The sequence below is a fragment of the Protopterus annectens genome, chromosome 12.part0, assembly GCF_019279795.1.
Source record: "Protopterus annectens isolate FY-2018-M chromosome 12.part0, PAN1.0, whole genome shotgun sequence".
NCBI lineage: Eukaryota > Metazoa > Chordata > Ceratodontiformes > Protopteridae > Protopterus > Protopterus annectens.
In genome coordinates, this window is record NC_056746.1 from 221,249,282 (window position 1) to 221,262,512 (window position 13,231).

The 13,231-nt window shown below is 43.0% G+C and overlaps 1 protein-coding gene across 9 annotated transcripts in view; it reads left to right on the forward strand.

Annotated features, from left to right (window-relative positions):
• Positions 1–13,231, forward strand: part of LOC122816469 (myosin phosphatase Rho interacting protein) — a 3,136,467-nt gene that overhangs the window by 188,517 nt on the left and 2,934,719 nt on the right. The gene's annotated exons all lie outside the window — the stretch shown is intronic.

Below are 13,231 nucleotides of genomic sequence, written 5' to 3' on the forward strand. Positions count from 1 at the left end.
TTTTTGTCTAACTTCCTTGGATGATATTTGTGCAACTGCAACTTGGGCTAATCCTCATACCTTTATTGTTCGATACAAATTGGATCTGGTCTCTAAGGGAAGAGCAGCCTTTGCCTCAGCTGTGCTCAGGAATAAATTTCCTTAGAGTCCTCCCAGTTTGAGTACCTGGGGACTCTGTCCCAACAGTTGAGGAATGAATGAAAATGACAGTAGGTAAAAGTTAGGTACTCACGGTAAAGTTCCATCTGTGCTGTCCATTTTCATTTTTCAACTTCCTTCCTACCATCCCCCTCCATTGCTTTGCTCTAGAAAGATCAAAGGATATTGCTTTTCCTTTGTTTGAGCCTCAGATTATTTCCTGATTTTGCACTACTCTGTAAATCTATGGGCAGCAAACTAGATCTAAGGTATGTAGGTTGACTATGGCATTATGGGTAAAGGGAGGAGCACGAGAGTTTATGTTCTATGATCTGAAAGCGGCTGAGTCAGATCCAAGGATCTGCTCCAAACCCATGGTGAGTACATTACATTACTTTTTTTTAATGCAAGTATTTAATGCCTATTCACACACGCAGTCTTTGACACCCATACAAAATATACACGAACACACTGAAATAAACGGGCTCATCCTCGTGTGTAAGCAAATAAGAGAAAAGGAAAACCATAGAATGCAAAATATTTCAGTTCTACCCAGTCCATCACCTTAAAAAAATATATATAGCTCCCTGGTTTTGCTCCTCACTTCTGCACAGTACTTCTTCAGGTAAATAACTCATGAATGTAGTTGGACAGTAATGCATAACAGAGTTTCAGACCTCTAATTTTAAATAAATACATGCTGATGGGCTGCCCACTGCAGATGGTGCTGTCTTTCTCTCTGTGTCTCACTTGCTCCAACACAAGCAAATGCATGCATTCTAATTTAAATTTTTTGAATACAATTTCTACACAGCAAAACCCTGTTAAGCGAGTATGAAAAAAATGCCTGTGCTCAACTGTCAGCTTAATATGCTTTTGTGAAGTGGTGGACTAGTTTTTCTTTGCGCATTATCTGTAAATTAACACACTATTGGAAAATGTTTGCTGTCTTATCAAGGTTTAATGTACAGTTTGTCTACTTTCTAAAACCCAGTAATGGAGTGCATCCCCAGTGTACCAGGTGCTTGCTGTGCTAATTGTCCTAATCCTCTAGACCACTACATAAGTCACCTTATTTCCTTGGCTGTACAGCCTAGTGCTTGCCCGGAACTGTTTGTTCACAGCTGCATTGTGTTGGCAGTTTGTCTCACTGTCTTTCAGACAGTTGGGTTTAATATAGCTGCTGTCATTATATCCTATTTTATTATGGAGAATACAACCCTGTGGTTGTAAGCACTTAGCTGTATCAACAGAGAGTTTGCAACACAATGTTTGCCAGTGTCATTGAACTTAATGTTGTTGCTGTTGTACCCTGCTGTGTGCTTCTCGGTTGTTGATGCTGTATTGCATTTTTGCTGTGTTTTATTTACTTTATATTTTCTTAAGTAGTTGATAGGATTGTTCCCTCATGCTTGTTGTATTTAAATGTCTGACACTTTCCTGCAGTAGTTGCACTTTCTTCCACGGTATTTACTTTTGTAGTGCCCGAGTCTGTTTTGACATCTTGTTTACTATGTTTGTGGTATTTCTGCCTATTAAAGCAAATGTTGCTAACTTTTTATTTATTTTCTTAAACGCATCTTGGAATTAGTTGTTTTTGGCTCTTGGAATCTTGTGCTGTTCAGGCATTCTTAGACTGTTGTGAATGTCTCTTAGATAATTGTGCTGTGGCATCAATGCCTGCTAAGTCAATTTAGTAGATTTTCTTAAAACAGATGCGCTGACACCCCCCCCCCCCCCAGACGAGAGTTTCATTGTGCCATTCACAGCTTTCACTCCGGGATTTTTTTCATACCCCTTGGGTACCCCCCTCCCTTACTTTTTGCCTGTTGTATCTAAAGAATACTTGTCTTTCTGCAGTATGACTCCTGATGGCGAACTCCACAATGACTGCCTTCCCCAGGGAGGAGCACACCCATCCCTTCCTGACAGCACCTCTGATGCCTACTACCAGTAGAACCCAGGTTGCCTGGGCCATATTTAAGGCCTTTTCACTTTTCCTTCCAGCCAGAGCTGTAGTATAACTAGTCTTGGTCAGTGTTATAACAAACCTGAGAATATCACAATACAAGCAAAATATTATTCATAGGAGTGTAATAGGTTAATGGCCCTGGAGCTTTTACAAGCCTAGCCCATAGAAGTGCCCTGGCATCATGCCGCCTAACATTAATTCCCATTGTCTCTATCAAGTAGAGCCACTGGAGTGATCCCCAGGTTGAACTTTCTATTACCCATCCACTCATCAAATTTCTCTTGAAGGACAGCGAGGTGCTCTGCTTGACATGTACGGGGAAGTCTATTCATGGGCAGTCTCTGGGTGAATTACCTGTCCCTCCAGCATGTTCTGTTAACTGTGGTGGTGAGGTTCATAGGTAGGTACTAGGCTATTGGCCCTAGGGCATATATAAGCCTAGCCAAAAAGGTACCCTGGCTTTCGCCACCCAAGAAAATTATTTTCCTGTGCCCCTGTCGAGCAGAGCCACAGAAGTGATCCCTGGGGTGAATTTCCTGTCTCCCATCCAGTCATAAAGATTTTTCTTGAAGAGTGCTAATGAGGAGCTTTGTTTGATATAGATAGGTAGTTTGTTCCAGAGTACGTCAAGTCTCTGGGACAGGAATCTATCCCTCCAGTATGTTCTGTTTGTTGTGGTGAGAAGGTTTAGGTCCCTAGAGCATGTAGCTCGGAGGGATTGAAATTTATTTAAGTGGAGCATGTCCAACAGCTCTGGGTTTGACATAGCTTTGTATGTTAGGCAGAGATCGCCTCTGAGTAGGTGATATGCGACTGAGTAAAGCTGGAGTTTTTTGAGACAGTCTGTGTAGGGCATCTGTTTGAGGCCGGTAATCCTCTTTTTGTGAGCTATTTCTGCGGCCTTTCCAGTTATTGTAGATGTCTTGTGAGGTACACACCAAAAGGGGCGTTGTACTCTATAATGGGTCTAATGAGTGATGAGTAGAGGGGAACAATGACCTCTTTTTTCCTGGATGAGAAACCTTTTGTGATGAGGTGTGCCACGCAGGAGGATTTCCTGACTACTCTGGCAATGTGATTATCAAAGAAGAGACTACTGTCTACCTGTGTCCCAAGGTCTCGTCACACTTTCGGTGTTAAGCAGACTACTGCCTATGTGGTAGTTCATGGGTAAGAGTATTTACCAAAAGGGATGACAGTGCACTTTTTGGCATTGAGCTTGAGGTCATGGCTTTAACACCAGGCATCTGTCTCAGTGAGGCTCTTTTGTACAATGTCCACATCGTTAAGAGTTTCGATTATGGCTCCTAGTTTGCAGTTATCTACGAACTTCATTAGCCAAACACCTTCTGTGCTAGCCTGTACTTCTGAGAAGTAGATACCAAAGAGGGGACCCAGGACTGAACCCTGTGGTACTCCACTTGTCACTGGTCTGAAGTCAGATTTGGAGTCTGCTACTTTCACAGTGTGAGTTCTGTTAGTGAGCCAGTTGGCAACCCATCTTGTGACATAGGGATTCATACCTAGTTTAGTGAGTTTATCTACAATTCCAGAGTGGGGGATGGTGTTGAAAGCCTTGGCGAGATCTAGATAGGCCGTGTAAACCACCCTGCCCTCATCAACTGCTTTGGTGACCACTTCAAAGAAGTCTGTCAGGTTTAGGAGACATGATCTGCCTTTTACAAACCCGAACTGGGTGGGGTCCAGAGTTTGGAGATTACCAGTATCATTGTTTATAAGTTCCATAATAATACGTTCCATAGCCTTGCAGACCAGGCTCGTCAGGCTAATGGGGCGGTAGTTTCTGGGGTCCGTGGTGGCTCTCCCTTTATGGAGTGGGATAACCGTCGCTGTGCGCCATTTAGTGGGCACAAAGCCTGACGTGAGACTATGATTGAACATGGTACTTAGTGCGGTGCTAGTTCATTATGTAGTTTGTGTAGAACGCAGCCTGGGATGTTGTTTGGTCCCATGGATGCTGTGTTCTTGGCTTTGGAGAGTGTGGTTTTTACCTATGCAGTCGTGATTACAGGAACTTTGCATTCTTCCGGTATAGAGATGGGCCCTTTAGGAGGTGAGAGGGGTAAAGTTTGCACTGAACCTTTCTGACAGGATGTTGGAAATATCAGTTGGTTCTGTATATTTAGTGCTATTGTGCTGTAAGTCAGAGCAGATCTGCCATTGAGATTCCTGACATTTGTGGTTGTCTTTAGAATCAGTGGCGATTTTGTTTTCGTAACTAGCTTTGCAGGATTTTGAGGGATCTCGTCTTTTTATTCAGGCTGTCCAGGGAGCAATTCCAATCATGGGATTTTACTCTTTTTTTTTTTTTTGCAACAGTTTCTTTCCTCTTTTGTAGAGTTTGTTTATGGTAGGGGACCACCAGATTGGCTTCCTTTTTTTGGAGGCTAGCGTCTTGGTTCTGCTAGGGGTTACACGATCCATGCACTCGTGTAAGTGCTTATAAAGTGCAGTTGTGTAGGATTCAGCAGTCTTACCTCTGTTGTCCGTCTGCATGGGTGTTGTGAAGTTTGGCACTTAAGTCTTAAGAATCGTGAAGTTGGCTTTGGAGAATTGTTTTACGGTGGTTTCCTTAATGGGGGGGGGGGTGGATGTCTAGGGTGATTAGCTTGTGGTCAGATCTGACCAATGAGGAATTGACCTCCTGGTGTGGAACACCGGTTGCCCGTGTTGGTAATGACCAGGTCTGGGATATTGCTGCCCCTGGTGGGGGTGTGGAGAAGTTGAGCCAAGGCGTTGGAGTTTATGAATTCTAGAAAACGTTGAGCAAAAGAGTTGGTACACGAGTAGTTTTCCCAGTTAATGGTGGGGTAGTTGAAATCGCCCATTATTAAGGTATTAGGTTGTACCCTAATATTTTCCAGTGTATCAAGAAATGAGGAGTGGGAATCCTGGGGCATGGTGGGGGATCTGTAGTAAGCTACAATTTGGATTGCGGTCTTGCCCATAGTTAGTTGCACTTGGATTATCTCGGCCGCATTATGCTGAGCAACTAGCCTGTAGGTGTGGATATCCTTAATGAATATGGACATGCCTCTGCCTTTAGTGTTTCGGTCCAGGTTAGGTGGCCGAAAGGTGTCATATGAATTATAGCCTGGTAATGCAGGGATGCTCTCTGAAGCCTTGAACGAGGCCTCTGTCACTGCATAGATGTTGATGTTTACCATTTAAGGAGTGCATTGAGTGAGTGCATTTTGAGGTTTAGACTTCTAGCATTGAGTAGCATTATCCTCAGATTTTGCTTGCTTGTACCCATTGCGGTGGTGAGTTTGTCATTTGAACCTTGCCTGAAAAGGCACTATAGGTTGAGGTCTCTGTGGTGCAGAGGGATTGGGATTTCTTTAGATGTAGCATTTCTAACAGAGGTGGGTCAGACATGACTTTGTAAGTCAAACAGAGATTGCCTCTAAGTAGGCGATATGAGACCGAGAATAGCTGGAGTCTTGTGAGTCTGTCCATGTAGGACATGTGTTTAATGTCTAGGATCCTCTTCGTGAGGTACTTCTGTGGCCTTTCCAGCTGTTGCAGGTGTGTATTGAGATACATGCCAAATGGGGCATTATACTCCTTGATTGGTCTAATGAGGGAAGAGTAGAGAGAGACGATGACCTCTTTCTTCATCGATACAAAACCCTTGGTAATGAGATGCGCCACGTAGGACTTCCTGGCCACAGTGGCAATGTGGTGGTCGAAGGAGAGGTTGCTGTCAACCTGCGTCCCCAGATCTTCTAATGCCTTCAGTGTTCAGTAAGCTCCCATCGATGTGGTAATTAATGGAAACTGAGTTTTTACTAAAGGGGATGACTGCACATTTTTTGGAGTTGAGCTTAAGGCCATGGTTTCAACACCAGTCATTGGTCTCGGTGAGGCCTTTCTCTAGGATGTCTGCAACACTTGGGAAGTTAATAATGGCTCCCAGCTTGCAGTTGTCTGCGAACTTGGTCAGCCAGAGTCCCCTTGTATTGGCCTGGACTTCTGAGAAGTAGATGCCGAACAGGAGAAGACCTAGGACTGAACCCTGTGGGACTCAACTCATAACTGGTCGGCAGTCTGACTTGGAGTCTGCTACTTTCACACTGTGTGTTATATCTGTGAGCCAATTTGCCACTCACCTAGTGATATCGGGGTCGATGCCTAGTTTGGTGAGTTTATCAATAATTCCTGAGTGAGGAATGGTGTCAAAGCCCTTGGCCAGATCGAGGTAGGCTGTATGTACTGCCTTACCTTCATCCACAGCCCTGGTGACTGACTCAAAGAAGTCAACCAGGTTGAGCAGGCATGATCTCCCTTTCGTGAAAGCCAAATTGCGTGTGGTCTAGAGTTTGGAGCTTTCTTATCTTTGTTAAACAGGCCCATCATGATGAGCTCCATAGCTTTACATATCAGACTCGTCAGGCTAATGGGGCGATGATTCCCAGGGTCTGTATTTGTTCCACCTGTATGGAGAGAGATGACTGTAGCAGTGTGCGAGGTGAGGCTGTGACTGAACAGGGCACACAGATCTGGTGCCAGTTCACTTTGTAGTTCATGTAGAACACAGCCAGGGAAATTATTGGGTCCCATGGAAGCTGTATTCTTGGCCTTGGACAATGCAGCTTTAACCTGTCCTGCAGTAATGCTGGGTGCCTGCCATTCTTCCGGTATTGTGATTGGTCCTTTGGGGGGTAAAGTTGGCACTGAATCTGTTGGCCAGTATGTTGGAAATATCTGTAGGGTCAGTACAGGAGGTACCATTGTGCAGTAACCCAGAGTAAATGTGGGTATTGCCATAGAGGTTCTTGATATAGCTTTAGAAGGTTTTGTGATTGTTTAGTGTCTGCCACAATTCTGCTTTCATAGCTGGCTATAGAGGAATTGATGAGGGATCACAACTTTTTGTTGAGGCTAATAAGGGTGTTTTTCCAGTCTTGGGACTTAACCTTTTCTGCAACAGTTTCTTCCTTCTGTTGTAGAGTTTATTAATGGCAGAGGACCACCAGATTGGCTTCCTTTTTTGGAGGAGAGCATCTTGGTTCTGTTGGGTATGGCTAGTTCAATGCATTTATGTACATGTTTGTACAGTGCATTGGTGTATGCTTCGGCAGTCATGCAGCTATTTCCATTGGCATGGGTGCCGTGAAGTTAGCCATCTCTGTTTTTAGGAGTCCAGAGTCAGCTTTGGAGAAGTTTTTCAAGGTGGTTACCTTTGCGTGGGTGAGATGTGGATTTCCATGGTGATTAGTTTATGGTCTGATCTGACCAGGGAGGGGTTGACTACTGGTGTAGAGCAGTGGTTGCCCATGTTAGTAATAACCAGGTCAAGGATATTGTTTCCTCTAGTGGGGTCAGAATGAGCTGGTCCAGGGCACTGGATTTGATGATTTCCAGGAAGTGTTGGGCCAGTGTATTGGTGCTTGAGTAGTTTCGCAAGTTAATGGAGAAGTAGTTGAAATCTCTTATTAAGATAGTGTTGGGTTGGACCTTGATAGATTCCGGGGTGCTTAGGAATGTGGAGTGAGAGTCTAGGAATATAGTTGGGGACCTGTAGCAGGCTATGACCTGGATCCGCCGTCTTACCCAGTGTTACTTGTACCTGAAGTATCTCAGATGTGTTATGCTGGGCTACTAGTCTGGAGGTGTGTATATCCTTTATGAATAGGGAGACAATACCGCCTTTGGAGCTTCGGTCCATTTTTCGTTGTCGAATGGTGTGGAATGCGTTATAGCCTGGTAGCGCAGGGGTGCTTTCTGCTGCTTTAAACCAGGTTTCCGTTACAGCACAAATGCCAATGTTCTCCATTTTGAGGAGTGCTTTGAGCAAGTGCATCTTCAGATTTAGACTTTTAGTGTTAAGCAGCATGACCCTCAGATTGCATTTATTTATAGCTGTTAAGGTGGTAAATTGGCCTTTGGAACACCACCTAAAAAAGGCACTATAGGGGTGGCAAGAGCCATAGCCAGTACCCAGAAACCCGGGGTGACAGATGCAGGCCATCTCTGGCAAAGCATCGAGGTCAGTCAGTCATGTCATCCCAAGTAGATAGATACTGGATCCCCTTAAAATGGCACCAGAAACTTAGCTAATTGTTGAAGTCAGTCATTTTTTGTTTGTACTACGGCATCATTCTGGGTGACAGTAGTATACTGCCCAGGGATAGTGTCATACCTGCCTGGGCCACGTAATCGGAGAGCTCCACCATGTCTTTCTTTATGTAGTCCAGGAAGGTGCATCTCATGTCATTCACACCCAAATGGACAATGAGAAAGTCGTACTTGTTGTGGAGTCATCTGAGTGAGTGTGTTGTGTGTTGGATTCTGGTGCCTGATAGACAGCTGACTGTTATGTTGTCCTTATTCAGCTTAGTGAGTGGGACATCTGTATGCCTCACTATTGAGTCACCTATGAGTAGTGTATTGGGCAAGGTGTTTAGCCTTAGGGGGTTAGGTTGAGGTGCAAACTGTGGAGGTGAGCTATGCATCCTGTCGTTTTGTGCTGTGTTGTGGTGGTCAAGTGCATTTCTGTCTTGGAGGTCTCTGCTGTTTGGGTAAATTTCTTTTGAGAGCCTCGGCGAAGGTGAGTGTGTGGTTTGTGTTTTTATGTGAGAACTGTGATAGTGGGTGTTCTGGAGGGCTATGTGTTCCATGTGGTGTGGTGCAGGTGTTGATCTCCTTTTGACCAGCTAGTCCGGTCTTGGCTCGAGAGTGCATAACTTCCAATTTGGTGATGTAAGTGCATCTCTCTCAAATCTGAGTGTTGGGAGGTAAGAGGAGAGGGCTGTCTGTGTACATGAGGCAGTTGCTGCACTTCTTCAGAATGCCCAAGTGCACCAGGTTAATAGGAGAAAGCACAGGGAACTGCCCTTTAATCATGCCAGGAGGTGTGGTCTTAACTACTAAGTACTGGAGTTATTTCCGTGAAGAACGACTAGTGCTGATGGGACTTAGGTGTGCTACAGTAATTGCTACAAAAACCTGTTTAAGTGCAAAGTGATTAGGCTATTTGAAGTGCAAGAGAGAGAACTAGCAAGATCTAAGGGAAAAACTGAAGAGCAGAATTTCTGGCACCAGTAATAGTTTACCTCAGCTTGGTGCCGCTACACGGAGCTTAAACAAGCATAATCCTGGGCTTTTAAACCAGAAAGTTGAAAGGGATGGAAAAACTGCCCAAGCGGCCAATGAAGTACAGTTTCTGGGCCAGAAACCACTGCTTTTGTGGTAGATAGGCTACCTAGTGCTTACCACTCCCACTGATAAGCTAGCCAGCTTCCCTCCAACACAGAAAGGCTTAGGGGGAGGGGGGGCTCAGAAGCTTACTAACTGTCCTGGATGCAGCAAATCTATATCGGGATTAGACTAGTTACAGGAAAGGCAGGAAACAAGTTTAGAACGTTTTTCTTTATTAAAAAAAAAAAAAAAAAAAAAAAAAGCCGCTAAAACAGCAGTAAAAACAATTGAAATGCAGTGCAAGCTAGTACACTTGAGTGTGTAGCATTATTAAAGCAAATACAGTTTAAATAAATGCAATTAAATTAAAAAAAATGACTGAAAAGTGCAGAAAGCAGTAAATTAGGAAAAAATCAAGATGGAGGCACTTGGAGTATCAGAAATCAATGCCAGCAAATATATAAATAATTCAGTCGAGCAAAAATTAAGACCGTGCTGAACTCTGAACAGTTAAGTGCCGAAAAAAATCTCACTTTAGTAATTTTAGTTACTGATGTTATGCCAGGAGGTGCAGTGTGTGCCAGCTTAGAGTGAGATTGCAGATGCTCCCACCTGTTTCACCAAGAATGGTCTGCACCTATCGTCCTAGCTAGTTAGCGTACTAGCCAAGGCATTGTTTAACCCCATGGTGTTTTTTTAGGCAGTGTCAAACTAATCAGGCTATCACTGTAGTAAATGTAAATTCTGATATAGCAAATGCCAGTGTAGTGCTGCCCAATTCTGGGTACTTGAATAAGAAAATGTCCTTCGTTGTGATTTTCCTGAGTTTGGAAAACCTGAATATTTGTGTTGTCATTGAAGCCTAGTTACATTGTAGTAACAATACTTCTTAACCAGTCTTTACAACCCAACACTCATTTAGGCCCATAGATGTGGGTATTAGTAATGTGGGTGATGGCATATCAGTCTTTATCCAGAACATCATCACTTCTAGACTAATAAAGTAGTACATTGACCATGACCTCCTTTACAGCTTAGTGTCTGCAGAAACAACCTCCTGTCCCATCTTGGCCAAATAAAGAACCCTGTCCATGGCACCTAAAAATTGTGTACCTTATCTTAAAGAGTTCCTCTCCTTTGATGCAAACACCACTTTAAGGAACTTTAACTACCCCTCCATTAATTGACACACCTGCACCTCAACAGAAAAAATATGCACTGTGCTTCCGTGACTCAGTACACACCCCCTCTTTGAAATAGTACCCTCACCGTCTAGAGGCATCATTATACTTTCATCTTGTTTTCACCAGCGTAGACCCCTTTTTGTCCCCCCCCCCATTATTGAACCCTCATTGGTCAAATCAAGTCACTGTGCTGTAATTTTCTTCATATGGTCCTAGTATAGCTCATTGTTCAACCCAGTTATCTTGAGAGACTTCTCTAAGGCCAACTTCTTCACACTTGCTGCCAGTTTGAGAAGTCTCAACAGCTTCTAACCCCTCATTGACCATACAGAAATTACTACAGCATATAATTGAAGTTTATACTCCTCTCTGAACTCTTACATATTGTCTTCTGTTCATGTTAATCACAAGTACGACGCCATTTTCAGAAACAGACCTCTCTGGTAGAACTTGACCATTTGCGAACTTTAAAGTGAAAGGAAGTGTCTCATAGCCCTGAGGGAGGAGAGAAAAAAACAAACAAACAAAAATGTAGTGTGTTAAAAAAAATAACTTCAGAAGAGTTAATAACTGAAGATTAGTTTTGTAGGATTTATTTTAATCTTGATTGAAACATTACTACTTCATAGAGTATGAAACGCCCTCTATCTGACCACCTCCTTAATCTACTCAACTGCAGTCTCTCTATTGCAAGCATACGAGAAGCCTGGAGAAGAGCTGTTTTACTGCCCCTCCATAAGTGATGCCCTGTGTTGGAAGCTGGCAGCAACAGGCATAGCCTCTCCACCAACATTTGCAACGTGATGGACTATGTTATCATTGATCTCATCAAGAAGGACACAGAATGCACAGTTCCTACACCCAAACTAGTTTGTCTGTGTAAACAGTCGATTTATGCCTGTTAAATTTAGTTGACCATTGAAAGAGTCACAGAAATACTAGACGAGGATAACTCTGTGCCCACAGCTTAACTTAATTTACTTAAGCATTTAACACACTACTATATTCTGGTATCATTTGACAGACTATTCAAAAGTCATTGTAAGTATTAGTAATCCAGTAAATTACATAAATTGTCATACTGATAGAACCCACTTTATTAGAGTTGATGATGAACTGCACTCGGGGACTTTTTTCACCAGTGGTATACCAAAGAGTCTATGCTAAGACTATTTGTGTTCGTCATTTACTTTTGTGATGTAAAAATTGATATTAATTTGCTACCCAAGTTTATGGATGATTGCAAGCTTTGAGCCGTCATCAGCTCTGTGTTAGAATCATGACCTAAACTGAATACCAAAAAAAAAAAAAAAAGAAAAGAAAAAATGCTGCATTGTATAGTATGTGAGATAGTAACAGTTGCACACCTATCACATGAATGACACAGCCATTAAAATAGATAATGCCATTAGAGAATTAGGCACCTGTGTGAATAATGAGCTCTCCTTTCACCACCATATGACCACAGTCATTAGGAAAGTCTTCTGCCTTACACAGATGATCACGAAGAGCGTCAGCCAAAAGGTATTAGACCCATACTAGAATGTACTGCACATTTTGGCATGTACCTGTCTAAGCATGTAACCTCACTTAAGAAACTGTAGCAACTAGAAGGAAATTGTGTATAAATTCCCTGTTATCCAGAGCATCTAAAGGCCATGCATCTCCTTTTTGTTTTCTATACTCTCCAACATGGTGATCTTTGCCCGGCGTACAAAGCCGTAAATGACCGAATTCCACTTGATCTCTTGCATATTTGCAAGACTGGCAGTAAGCCAAATGCAAGATCAAGAGGCCTAAATTCATACCTTTCTCCATGCTTCACAGCTCATGCCAAACTCTTGTAGTGTTCAGGTGGACAGCTACTCCCCATCAACAGAATTTACTATGCAAGAACGGAAATAGTTCCCCGTCTTACACAGAGCCACACCTAGGGACAATTTAGAGTTGCCAGTATGTGTCCTGCATGTCTGTGGGACAAAACTAGATAACCTGGAGAGAACCCATACAGACACACTGAATACAGGCAGACCTCACATAGAAAGCACACCATTTGAGAAGAGAGCCAGTGAATCTTGTGCTATGTGGCAGTAATGCTGCTCAATGCACCACTGTGCTACCCACTTAAATGTATACTTCAACACGAATAGGACTTGGAGTGACGACTCTCTGTACAATCCTGCATCTCTGGAACTAGCTGCTACTTTAGTAAAGCAAAGTGTTACCATCATTCTCTTCTAATCTAACTTAGATGAGTGGATGGGAAACAACACATTTATCCCAAGCCTAGCTACCCTCCCATCCTTTTATGGGTAAGGGGAGCAAGTAGTTGGGTGTACCAATGGGGATTCAGTGACCAAGCTTCATATTTCAAATGGTTTGTCTGGTTTCTTGCCTAACAACCCATGAATGTATATAAAGCAGTTACCTCTCATTTACCTGTGTGCTGTAGTCTTTGCGCACATTCCTTATTTTATATCAAGTGTTCTTTATGATGAGGTCTTTGTGGCAGAAATGCCACTTTGTTTTCTTTTTGTCTGCTGCTCTGAGTGTCTGTCAATAGTATAGAAGTTTAATAAAGTAAACTCTCAGTTAACCGGCAGCCATGGGGATTGGTAGATGCCAGATAACTGTAGTTTCTGCTTTCTTGAAAGTTACTATTAAAAATAGGCCTAACTAATGCTGTACCCTGTACTATTTGTTTAGTTTGACTTGTTTTCAGGTTGGAGAGAGACAGAATTTATTCCTGTCTTCCTTTTTGAAAATTCTAAAA